At 40.1% G+C, this 12,279-nt stretch overlaps 1 protein-coding gene across 1 annotated transcript in view; it reads left to right on the top strand.

Annotated features, from left to right (window-relative positions):
• Positions 1–12,279, top strand: part of PDE4B (phosphodiesterase 4B) — a 40,302-nt gene that overhangs the window by 8,372 nt on the left and 19,651 nt on the right. The gene's annotated exons all lie outside the window — the stretch shown is intronic.

The raw sequence follows: 12,279 nt of genomic DNA, 5'->3' as shown, positions 1-12,279 counted from the left end.
TGTGAAAATGAAATTTGAGTACAGATACCGGTCATAAAAGTGATTAAGTGATTAAAAAATGTAGATTCAGGACAAGAGTTTTTGTCACTTGCTATCTGAAAAGGTAAATTTTAGTAACTTATTTTGGAAAAGAAAACAGTAAGAAGTTATCGTTAAATAAAAATACCTTTCCAACTCAGCCATCTATAAAGCTCATCAGACAGGGCAGAGTGCAGTGGTAATTTGGAGACTATGTAATGTCTTTGGTCAGTAAGGATGGCGAAAATTGATAAATCAAGCCAGAAAAAGATTGAAATATATTCTTTCCAGTTATAGTCTCACATGGCTGCATTAAACAAAATCCTAGAACTTTAAACCCAATAGGGAACCGTAGATATCCTTGATTTGAAGACCTTGTTTTATAGATGAGGATGATAAAAGCTGAGGATTAAATATCTCATGTATTCCAAAGATCTCTGTAAAATATAAAACACCATCTAAATGAAATATAATTTCATTATGACATGACTTCTGCAGAGTTGCAAGGTTAATCAGTGGAAGATGAAGGTAGTAAAATACAGGTACGATTACAAATCTAGTTTGCTGTTCATCTTCAGCAAAAGCCTGATTACACTTAAGAAAGACATAGGACGGTCCCTCTGTCAGTTGCATTGATTTTTAACCTTCTTTCTCATTGTCCTTCTTATTACTTTTCTTGAGTAAAAGCTATACATGTCTTAGCCACTTCAAGTAAAGAGAACTAATTTAGGAAACTTGTGTGCTCAAAATCCAGAAGGAAATCATTGGAATGGATTACTTTAAATGCCTTTGGCATTGCTGGGTTTTTCTTTTTTTTCCCACTTTTTACTGTTTTATTTCTAAATTAAAATATGTGTATATATCATCAAACTATATATATGTATACTATCAGGAAAGAAAATCTCATTTTACAAAAGTAGCCAGGATTAACATTTTTATCCTTGAGTATTTGAAATGATACTCAAGGTGTAGTAGGTCCTATTGGCCAAATGGTGGACTTCCAACTTCCTCTCTTCCCTTGATGTCAGAAGACCTATTGAAAACCTGGCTTAGGAATATAAGTAAGAGTTTTATGATAACTTGAGAATGAAGAAATACAGACCTTTACCCTCTCTTGCCATACCATTGCCTTAAGACTTCCCTCGGCTCAAAACATCATCAGGCCTATGCTATGAACCTACTCCCGGTATGCCACACTTCTTGGCTTTCTTTTTTTGAAACCTTGACTTAGGTACTCTGACTTTGATCAGATTTTCATAATTCATTTTCTTACCTAGCTTATTGGTTAATATCATAGCTAATATTTTAGTTCTCTGAGGTTTTATTTATGTCTACTCCAGATGGAAAGCTCTTGAGGCCTGCAGTCGTGTCTTGGATTTTTTGAGACTCCATGTATGTTCATAGTAGTAGGACTAAAAAGTGTCAGAGTCATAGCTCTATTTCTGTCTAATGGTCAGGAGAATAGCAAAAAACAAATGAAGGTTTTTGTCTGTTGCTGGTAGTTGATTTGGGGTTTATCTATTCTAAAAAGGTCTCTGAAATTCTTCTTGAGTTGGTCGTTTAAGAAATGTGTTGACATGAGGAATTTTGATGGATACTAGGACAGGTAATGACCTCACTACTGGGCACAGCATGATATTAAAGATGGAAATATTTTTTAGTGTTTTCAAAAAATTTAAATTCATGGCACATGCTTAGACTATCCAGTGGTAATATGAATTTCTGGTATACTCTTGCACACCCATTTGATTGTGAGAACCTAGGGACTCTGATAGATCACTAATGAATAGTCTCCAACCTCTGCTCTAGATGGTCCACTCATAGCCCAGACAGGTCAGGTTAGCCAGCCAGAGGCTACCCACCTACCCAGCTGAGAGGCCACAGTGCCCTCCCTGCCTGAGCCCCTGTCCGTTTGATTGCTATTGCCAGCTCCACTCTGTAACTGAGTCAGAATGATTTAAATATATCTACATTTACCTGGCCAAGTCCAGTACATCATTTATGTTTATGACAGCGTGAGCTGTCACTGAATTTTTCCCTGCTGTATTTTAACACATTCAGGATCTAGTTGCACAAAATTCATTTGCATCTTTCTTACCCATTGCATGGAAGATTCCCTGATAATATCTCATAGGGTTTACCAGTATGATTTTTAAAATATTTTTAAATCAGTATAATTTAATTTCAAAGAATTTATCTAATTTTGATTACAATAATTAAAAATACTATTTTGTTAATACTCTCCTTCTGTATGAAGATAAGGTCATTGTCCAATGCTGCATTGTAGATGGGGCATAGAACAATTTTCAAACTAAGAAAGGCCATACGTTGCTTTTCAAGAAACACGCTTCAGAGCCCTTAGTAAATCCTAAAATAAGAGAGCTTTACCAAAAATAAATAAAAACATCTACCCCTGGACAGGAATGGGTTCTTTTTCTTTAAAGCGAGAGAATGTATTGGGTTAAAGTGAGTAAAATACGATCCCTTTTTCATAAAGGTAATAAAAGACGAGGAGACATCAGTGAGGAAGAACTCAGGAAAGATTTTTCTGTTTTGATCACTGCTTTTCAGATCTAGCCCTGTGATCCAGGACTGCATTGCCCAGAGAACTCTGATTCTGCCTGAGGGAACATTAGTTTTTTAAGGTCCTTTTCTTCACTGTAAAGCTTATTTGCTCTCAAAGTTCCCTGTGGTCCTGGGATAGGGCATTAAATAAAGGACCACTTTCTTCAATTGTATAGCTGTTTGTTAGTTTTGTGTTGCCAGATCCAAGGTAGCAAGGTAAGGAAACATACCTGAAGAGGGCTTTCCTGCTTACACAGAGCTCTCCCTGCGTGATCTCATTCTGATGCTCACCAGGAGGAAAGTATTACTACATCCCCCTTTTCAGTGTGAAGCAGGAGGCAAGGGATAGCACTGATTTGGCCAAGCCCGTCCGCTACTCACTGCTGATGCCCTAGAATCAGACCTTGCTCTTTTTGCTCCAAAGTCAAATGATTTAAGAATCAAAATTAAAGGGAAATCCACAAGGTTATTTAGTATATTCTTATATGATTTGGTAACAAATCATATAATCACAGACTTTGAAAGCTGGAGCTCAATCAAAGTCCCTTCTTTTTTTCAGGCCTCAGTTTAGATGTTATCTCTTCGGAGAGAACTTCTCTAATTATCCTAACCCAGTACCTTGCCGGTTTTACAATCGGCTATCACAATTTATGATTTTGATTTTCTGTTGTGGAACTTGGTTTTTACTCATCTCCTCCCTTAGACTGTAAAGTTACGGAGACATGAATTGTGTCTACCTTGTTCGTTATAGTAGTCCCCAGCGTTTAAAAGAGCTCTAGACACATGGTAGTCATTCAAATAAATATCCCTTGCGTAAGGCTCCGAAATATAATCTAATTCGTCCAGAACCAATGATGTTGTTAGCCACAAACTCATTAGAACCCAGGAATCCTGTTCCCTGTTGCACTACACCGTGCCACGTGCAGGTGTGTGCCATGCCCAGTTCATTTTTCTAATTGTCCAGCTGAATGAGAAACTCTCGTCTGGTTTACAGTGAATCTTCAAGTACCCTCAGAAGCTGCAGATGCTTGCTCCTGAGCCTTCTCCCAAATTCAAAGTCAGATAATGAAGAAAAAAGTCATCAGGGTCAAATGCTCTTTCCTTGTGAACAGAAATGTGAAGCACATTGTGGGTGTTGTTTGGTCCAGCATTGGGGCATTTGATTTACCTTTCTCTTGGAGAGTCTGCATCCTGTGGCCAAGGATCTAAGCCCTTCGGAGACTGGCCATGCACGCTCAGCTGGGAGCATGCGTATGAACACGTGCTGTGTCTGAAACTCAGCCACTCTACATGTCTGTTGTGTCTGGAGTGTAGCCGTTGAGTCCTTCTGTCATTGTCTGGTTATATTTTTTGTTCCTGACATATTGCTGATACTCCTCTCACTGTTCTCCCATTCAATTAATTCAGATGTGTTACTGGACTGACCTCAGCTGTGGCAATCTGAGCAAAATGAATACTTGGTGCAGTTATCCTTACGTCAGGCAACTCGTGGCCACTCATGGCTTTGGTTAGTACATGAACAGTTCCAAAGTCTTTTAGTCTCTTAATTTGAGGAAATTGGCTAAGTCATGGAATCATGAGTGGATAGAGTTAGCAACAGCAAGACATGTCAGAATAGGCTCTTTTTTTTTTTTTTTTAATGATACAGTTTTAACACCAGGCCGTTTTGAGTTATGGCTTCATTTGACGGGCTTCATCTATCTTCCTGGCAATTCTGGTTTACACTCCTTAGACTAGTGAATAATTTAAATGTCAACCAGAGAGCCAGAACTTCTGTGAGTAACTCATGTGTCATGTAATCAGAATGACATAGGACTGCGTCACACCTGCAGTAGCTTATTGTGGGAATTCTGTAGTTAATTATACCAGCTACTGTCAACTACAAGAAGAGTTTAGATGCCAGAGAGCCAGCTGAAAGCTCCACCCAAATGCAAACCCACCTGAAAACTGTACCTTTTAAAAATCAGAGACAAAACTGGGACCCCTGGGTGGCTCAGTCAGTTGAGCATCTGACCCTTGATTTCTGCTCAGGTCATGATCTCAGGGTCATGAGATCGAGCCCTGCAACGGCTCCTCACTGGGAGTGAAACCTGCTTGAGATTCTGTCTCTCTCTCTGCTCCCCCCCACTAAATTAAATTAAATTCAGAGACAAAACTGAGAAATAAAACATCAGCTTCAAGTATAAATCCTGTGGCATGAAGGACAGGTGCTACAGACACTTTGCCAGTTCCTTTACATATATTATTTCTAACCTTCCCATTTTAAAGTTGGAAAAACAGTCTCTGAGAGGCTCAATGACTTGCCAAGTTTCTCAGACTAGTAGTTTATTTCCAGACTGAACTGGATGCTCACCTGATCTGATGGCATGTTCGTATGATGGTGAGTTTGCTGTTAGAGTCCTCTTTATGCTGTTAGATCTCCCCGGGCAGGCCAACTATAACCAGAACCCCCTCTGCTTCATGTATGACCTCTACCTCCAACTCTGAAACTACTCTTATAAGCCTTCCATGAACCGACAAACTATACGTCTCGAGGTGCACTGTTGTACAGAGCACTCATCCATCTAGTTTAAATTGTGGTAGCTAACAATAAGAAAATGAGATACACAATGCAATTTTTTAATAGAATAAAATTAGATAAGACCACTATTTTCATCCTTTATAGTTTAAAAATATATTCTAGCCTCCACCATGTGGCAGATTCTTCTCAGTTTGCAAGTGCATAGTCTAGTGTAGGGATTATCAGAATGCCAAAAGAGAGAACACGTAATTTTTCAGGGAATCAAATGATATGTCTATGTAGCCCGTGGGTTTCCTTTATTTATTAGATGGTTCCTGGGGTTGATCTTATAAATTTCCAGCCCTGGGAAACTGTTAATCCAGAAATAGTGATTTCCACAGCAGGCTTTGAAGCACCACGTTATCTTTTATCTCAAAGGGAATGTGAACATAGTTAGTAGAAATCAATATAATTAATATTAAACACAATACATGTCACATGCTGTATTTAAAGGGGTAGAGTAGTAATCTCAAAAACAAGCTATGGTAGATTTCTGTGGCTGCAAAAATATTGAGAATTCTAATAAGGTAATACTGAGTGCAGAATTGTAAACAACCCAGGAGATGTTACAGAATAAAACTGAAAATCGGTTTTAAAGAGAATCATGACCAAAGCTTATGGGGTTATGAAAAGAAAGCACATGTTTGGGGGGTGATTTTTCTGTTCTGCGTCAGTGGCTTTCAAGTCAGATATGAAGGTCTTGAGGCAAAGGTCTTGTTTTCTGCTAGTTAATAGAGGGTACTAGACTGGATGGTCTATGGGTCTGATGCATGGTAAGATTTCTAATTTTAAAATTATAATAAGTTGTAGACCTTCTGGCCGTGAAGTGGTTCAACAGAAACCTTTGTCATCTGGTTTGGAATCACATTAACACCCCATGGCCCTAGAACTGGCTTTAGAAGCTTAAGATTAAATATTAGCCGTTATGCACAGAAAAAAATTATAGATCGCTTAAATGCAAAAACAATAGGGTAACTAAATAGTGTGCCTCGATCCCTTGCTTTTTCTCAGTTGCTGCAACGATTTATGTCATCTGCTGAAGAAAGGCCTTGCTGGCTTTGTCAGGCCAGCACCCCAGATTTGCCAACATACCTCTTTTTTTTTTTTTTTTTTGGTCCATTTCTATTAACAGCCAGATTAAAAGAAAAGGCTCAAATACGTAAAATGATATTGTGAAGCTCTGGTAACAGATGCAGTGTTGCTGTGTTTCTCACCAGAAGGGAAGACCTCTGTGAAAAAGTACAAGTTTGAACATTTTCAATTATCTAAAAATATATAATACTTCTAAACCTGACACGATATGAGTATAGCATTTTGAAATCCAGTCTCTTTAGGGAGTATTTGGGACGTGAAATATCTAGAACACATTTATACTAAAAAAAAAAAACTGTTGTTTGTCTAAAATTTAAATATGTCTTTGGGTATAAATATACTACTGCCTTTTGTCTATTTAATTGTGTCACTGCAGCAACTTTCGGAATTAAGGGAATGTTAAGTCATGAGAAGTGTCTCTAAACATTCTTAAGGGAATTCGTTAGGGTGTAGGAGAGGTCAATTTTTTAGTGTCCCCGTAATGTGTGCCATATCTCCTCTTGAAAAGTTTCAGAAATTCCAAGAAAAATGGACCGCAGATCGGTAGGAAGAAACAGCTAATAATTTTGAGGGCTGTTGGAGACCTACTATCAAGTTGTAGAGTGTTGTGTTTCGATTCTTTTGAGGTTGTTTTGTTTTGTTTTGTTTTTCAGTTCTGTGTATGAAAGCCGTAATGGTCTGTCCCTCTTTTGACTTTTAAAATGTCACCGGAGCAGATACTTGTCCTTTAAGCAGCAAGGGGAGTTTATTCAATTTTAGCTTCATCATAAATACCAATGTTTTGTTGCAGAATATGCCAGAGACGTTCGTGCTTGTTTTCATTCTCTGTTTGTTGTGCATTTCTGCATCACTGGGCAGTTAAGAAGAGAATCATTCCATTCTGGTGTGCTTAGATGAATTTTGTTCTGATGTGGCACATGGACAGTTAGAATGAGCTAACTTTATTCCCTGGTGTATCAACGGTATGCTCCCGATAGGCACAAAGCAGACCTTCTTTTCTGGGATGGCGCACCATGGAACTCTGGTTTCTAGTGGAGTAGATGTTAATGGATAACGAGTTCTTCTATCCTGAATCCTGTTACCAACTCACTCAGTTCAATTTCATCTTCCTCTCAAATAAGAGAAAAAGGTCATTAACGCAACTGTGACATCAAGTTTCAAACAGATGGTAGATAAGGAAAGATCAAAAGGAGACAAGAGATGGGACGCTCACTGTCAGATGATCTGAAATGCTAAGAGTTGTGGAAATCATGAGTTTGATAAAGGGTTCTAGAGAAAGCACAGTATATCCCTGGTGTTTTTGTTTACATCAGGTTCTGCAAAGGTGCTTAGCAATTAGAGGTCTTCACGTCTGCGGGTCTTCTTTCCATGTGAAAATAAGGGTATGAAAGAAGCAATGTTTTGGAATCAGAAAGAACCTTCGAAATTAGCCATTTTATAGCTAAAGAAACTGTGCCCATCACTAAAAACAACCTGAGCCCCCCAAAGTCAGTTTATCTTACCCAAGATCATACACGGAGTTCGTGCCAAAACTGAGACAGAGACGAGCCTTCCTGACGTGCACGTTGCCCTGAGCCCTTGTAACTCCCTCTACCACCACTAGCATTCTGAGGAAGAATTTTCAGTCCCTTTGCTTTCCTGATGCCCAGGAATTCTGATTAAGTTGTGACTAACAAAGTGTAAAATATGAGTCAAAATGCAGTCCCTAATAAAGTCATTGTGACTTTAATGACTTGGGCAGTTGTTTCATACTGCGAAAACAGGAAGGTCCCACACAATAAGGCGCCTGTCTCACAGATGGGCTCCTGCGTAGACGGCCACCCACAAGGGTAACTGCTGGAGCGCTCTTCCTCTCTTTGGCTCCTTTTTTTTTTTTTTCCTTTCTTTCTTTTTTTTTTTTTTCTCCACACGGTTTTCACCTACTGACTTCAGCATGAGGTTATCAATGAGAAGAAGGTGTCTGTTTATCTAGCTTTGATCAGCTAAAGATACATTGGTCACTAAAGATTCACTCCTCGGTGACATGCAGGTCACCCCCTCCCAAGCCCAGATGAGTCTTAAAAGTAGCTCTTCTACGTGCTTGATACTAGCCCCTCATATGATTACTCTTTTATTTTATTGTTTTATTCTTAGAAACATAAAACCCCCAAGTTTTAGAACTGGGATGAATCTCTGAGATCCTTCTACTCTGTCTCCTGTGCGGTTAGTGTAGCTAAGACCTTTTTACCAAGAGAGCTCCTAAGTGCCTTGTGAATCTTTGCACAAAGCTCAAACCAGTCCTCTCATGAGAAAGCTAGAAAAATGATGAAGTGTTCCGTCCTGTCACAAAAACAAAAAACAAACCAAAAAAACTGGCTCCGAAGAAAATAATCTCTGTATGTAGCACTGAAGGTAAAGAAAAATCGAAGCCATAAAACCACATGTTCGTATCAAGTGTAATTGAATTTCAGGTTTGCTACTATATATTTTAAATAACTTCCCACTATTAAAGGTAGCCTATCCAGAGACATTCACGTGTGATTTTATAGAAAGATGTGTTCGAGGCAAGCAAGATTACAACATTTATAGAGAATGATATCTTTTTCCATTTTCAAAAAGGAGCTGCAATTTCTAACAGTGTTCGCAAGTCTAGTGGCAGGCATAAGCTTAAGGAAGCAGTGGAGGAATTTGTGTTACTAAGGGTCCATTCACAAACTTTGCTCGTCTGTACTCAAAAAGGGCTTTGGCCATTTCCTCTGGGGACATTATTTCTAGGTAGGCTCTAACAGGATCTTCTTGTGAAGGCAGATTCTTAACAGAAAAATAGGATCTGTGTACGTTAGGTAGTAAAGACAACATTTATCTTTGAAATAGTGTGCTTCTCTTTGTGGATTTCTCTACTGCATTTGACAAAATAAAAAATGTCCATTCCCTTTCAGTCCTGTAACTGCTTGGGACACGGTGTCACGGTTTCACTTAGGAGCTATTTTACTTTCCTATTTAGACTGAACACCCAACCTGATAAGTAGACAGGGAGATTGCAAGAGTCTTGGAATATCACACTCTGGAGGCATTAATAAATGCTTCTTTTCCATTGTTGGTGACTTATTCTTACAGGCTGAAGCGTTTCCAATTTGGGTTGTTTTTCTCAGTAGTATTGAGAGAGTTTTGTTTTCTGGGAAATATCAGTTGCTGGTGTACTGTGTCCAGTCTACAGGAGACAGCCGCGGAACTTGTCATAGAATCATGACAGGTTCAGACTGAAAGGTTGAGAGCTGAAAACCATGCATCATTTTCATGTTATGTATGAGAGGTGAAGTGACTTCACGGGGCTGTTGGTGAGAGCTGACAGTGACAGTCAGGATTTGTCAACTACATTGTGGCTAACTCTGGCTCAACAGGAACAGTTCTCATATGGGGTCTGACCCTGAAAACCCAACTAAACCAAGTTTCCCAGCTGTCCCCTTTGCCTTAACCTCAAGCACAGTTCCTGTCTGCTCCATCCCTTGATGTGTCTCATCACACAGGCCAGCACTAATCATACTGATGGTCTTCTACATTTACTAGAATGCAAACGATGCTCCTGTCTGCTGCCTTTCTTGGTTTATACTGAGCCCAACATAAGTGGGCCCTTCATAAATGCCTTTTGATGAGAGCAGTGATGGCCTTAGTCAGTGTGGTTGGGCCCTCCCTTATGGAGGAAGAAAACCAACGTTGTTGCTAAGCAGCATTTTAGGATTGGGTCAGTTTCTGACCCTGAGTGACCTCCCTATGCCTACCTCATCATGTTAAATGCTTTATGGTTACCTTAGGATGACCTGGCTTTTTGGTGGCATTGCCGTGCCCGTAGCGAAAGACCCATAGAGCAATTTTAAGCGTGAGAAGGAGGGAGGTGGTATTCATCTGTCACTACTTACATAGCTTTCTCCTCCTGTAATCAATGCAGGAAAGGTGAGGAATTTGGCTCCTTCTCAGCGCTGTAGCTGAGAGCCACTTCCCCTGCTCCCACGTTGGGACTGAATGACAGTGTTCCCCAACAGGATTTTTGTGGCCATGGGAAGTCATAGAAGGAAAGGAAAGAGACAAGTCTTCCCCTCCCTAGCCTTTAATTATTGAATTTCTACCCGCTCCTATATTCTAAGCAGAAGAGCCAATATGACTAGTAAACAACTGGCCCCCTCTTTCCAGACTAATATCTGTTATGGTCAACTAACGTGCCCTAATGTATCTGACTAGTCCTACTAGGATGAAAACGGATTAAAACAGTGGTTTTTTGTTTCGTTTTGCTCTTTGTTTTTGTTTTACTTCTCTGTCTTTAATGCTTTGCCTGGCATATTTTAGATGCTCAAAAAATATTTATCAAATACGTGATAAAATGGTTGTATTTGAACTAGTACACACCTGACTGACTCCAAAATCTTCCTGAATACTTTACCGACCAAAGGAACCAAAATGAGAATGGAGCGTTTGAATGTTACATTTGGCTAAGTCTTATGCAGAGACATAATTAAAGAAATCATCTGTCTCTGCTTTTTTTTCAAGATATGTTTGCAGTGCTCCAAGTACAGGTTCCCTCTTTGCCCAAAATGAGCTGATCAGTCGGAGCATACAAACCTGTCTTTTCCAGCTTCTAAGTCTTTAGCGAAAGTGCCTGACTTTTGAGAAGTAAAAATGAGAGGCCACTATGACCAAGCAGGTTTGTCTTCAAAAATAAAGAATTTGGAACTTACGCGATTGACTCGGAGTTCAAAACTGCATAGAGGTTCAATCAGTACAACACACTAGCTGAGACAATCGATCCCGACATCCCTGGTCACTGTTACTCACATATTGTATCATGGGAAAACACACAGACGCAAGCAGGGTTCCCCCAGAACCTCTCTGAGGACAATGCATGGTGCAGTGAGCCAGCAGGCAACAATGCTAAGTTGCGTTGCTCCTTGCTCGCAGCTAGAAAGTCCAGGTCTCCTGGGCACAGGCAGTGGCCTGACGGGGGCTCGGATGCTTGAAGGGGAGCCATTGTTGGTGCAGGATGCTCATTTGAAAGGAGAAAGCCTCACAGGAAAGAGAGCCAATTGCGTGTGGGGGCTGTTGCCATGGTGCTTTGCTCTTGCTTTAACATGCTGTACTTGAACTTCTGGGAGTCCAAGGGTGGGGTAACAGAGAGGAGGGAGATGGAGGGGAGTGGGATGGGCCTGGGAAGCTCACTGCGGTAGGACTCTCCTCTCCGCCTTTCCTCTTGCCTGTGCTGAGGCTGACAAGGAAAGGGGGCGGGTGGGGGCGGGAGGGCAGGAGGGAGGGGGAGATGGAGTCTAGAGGAAGGGAATGACTTTCTCAACATGCCCTAGATTGCTAAAATGAAATAAAATTTAGTTTAACTCCTAAATATTTCTAACATGAATTAGAAGATGTTTAACACTAAAATACCAAAACACTGTAGTCCTTCATAACCCAAATATGCAGCAAATGATAGCTTATATTTCCTAACACATTGTAGATCCCAGATTGAACGTGTTAAATTCATTTGTCGGATGCAATCTAATATGCATATTAATGAGCTGATGGAGTGGAGAAAACTGCATTCTGCAAATGAAGTACTGTTTTAAAAGAAGTAAGTTAATTCTATTCCCACTTGTTTCATTGTGAAGGAAGTCTGAACGTACTGTCACACACCATCAGTGTGCAAAAAATCCTCCCAAAAGCTAGCTTTAAAAAAAAAAAATCTTTGTATTCTGAAAGCCTAGTCTGACGACAGGCGCAGTTCTAACCTGTTCTCAATTTTCTAAAAATGTTGAGAAAGTAAAGGACTCAAATGCACCAACACTCTGAAACCATTAGGACGGTCTGTGCAGTGGAGAGAGGGTTAAGAGCACCTAGCTGAAATGGGGGAGGGTACTGACTTCAGATTTACTTAAATATTCATGGGGCTTCCTCCATTTTAATCTTCTCCTTTTTAAAAGATGGCTGTGTTTCCCAGTCTGGCAACCCCTCAGGAAAGAAGAATCGCTCCTTCCTTGCAGAGTTGAGCTGAGCAGGACTAATCTAGAGTGGAAGCCCCTTCGGCC

This window comes from Ursus maritimus, unplaced genomic scaffold (genome assembly GCF_017311325.1).
Source record: "Ursus maritimus isolate PB19 unplaced genomic scaffold, ASM1731132v1 scaffold_12, whole genome shotgun sequence".
NCBI classification, from domain to species: Eukaryota; Metazoa; Chordata; class Mammalia; order Carnivora; family Ursidae; genus Ursus; species Ursus maritimus.
The sequence above is the reverse complement of the archived record's forward strand: the minus strand, read 5'-3'. Positions and strand labels throughout refer to the sequence as shown.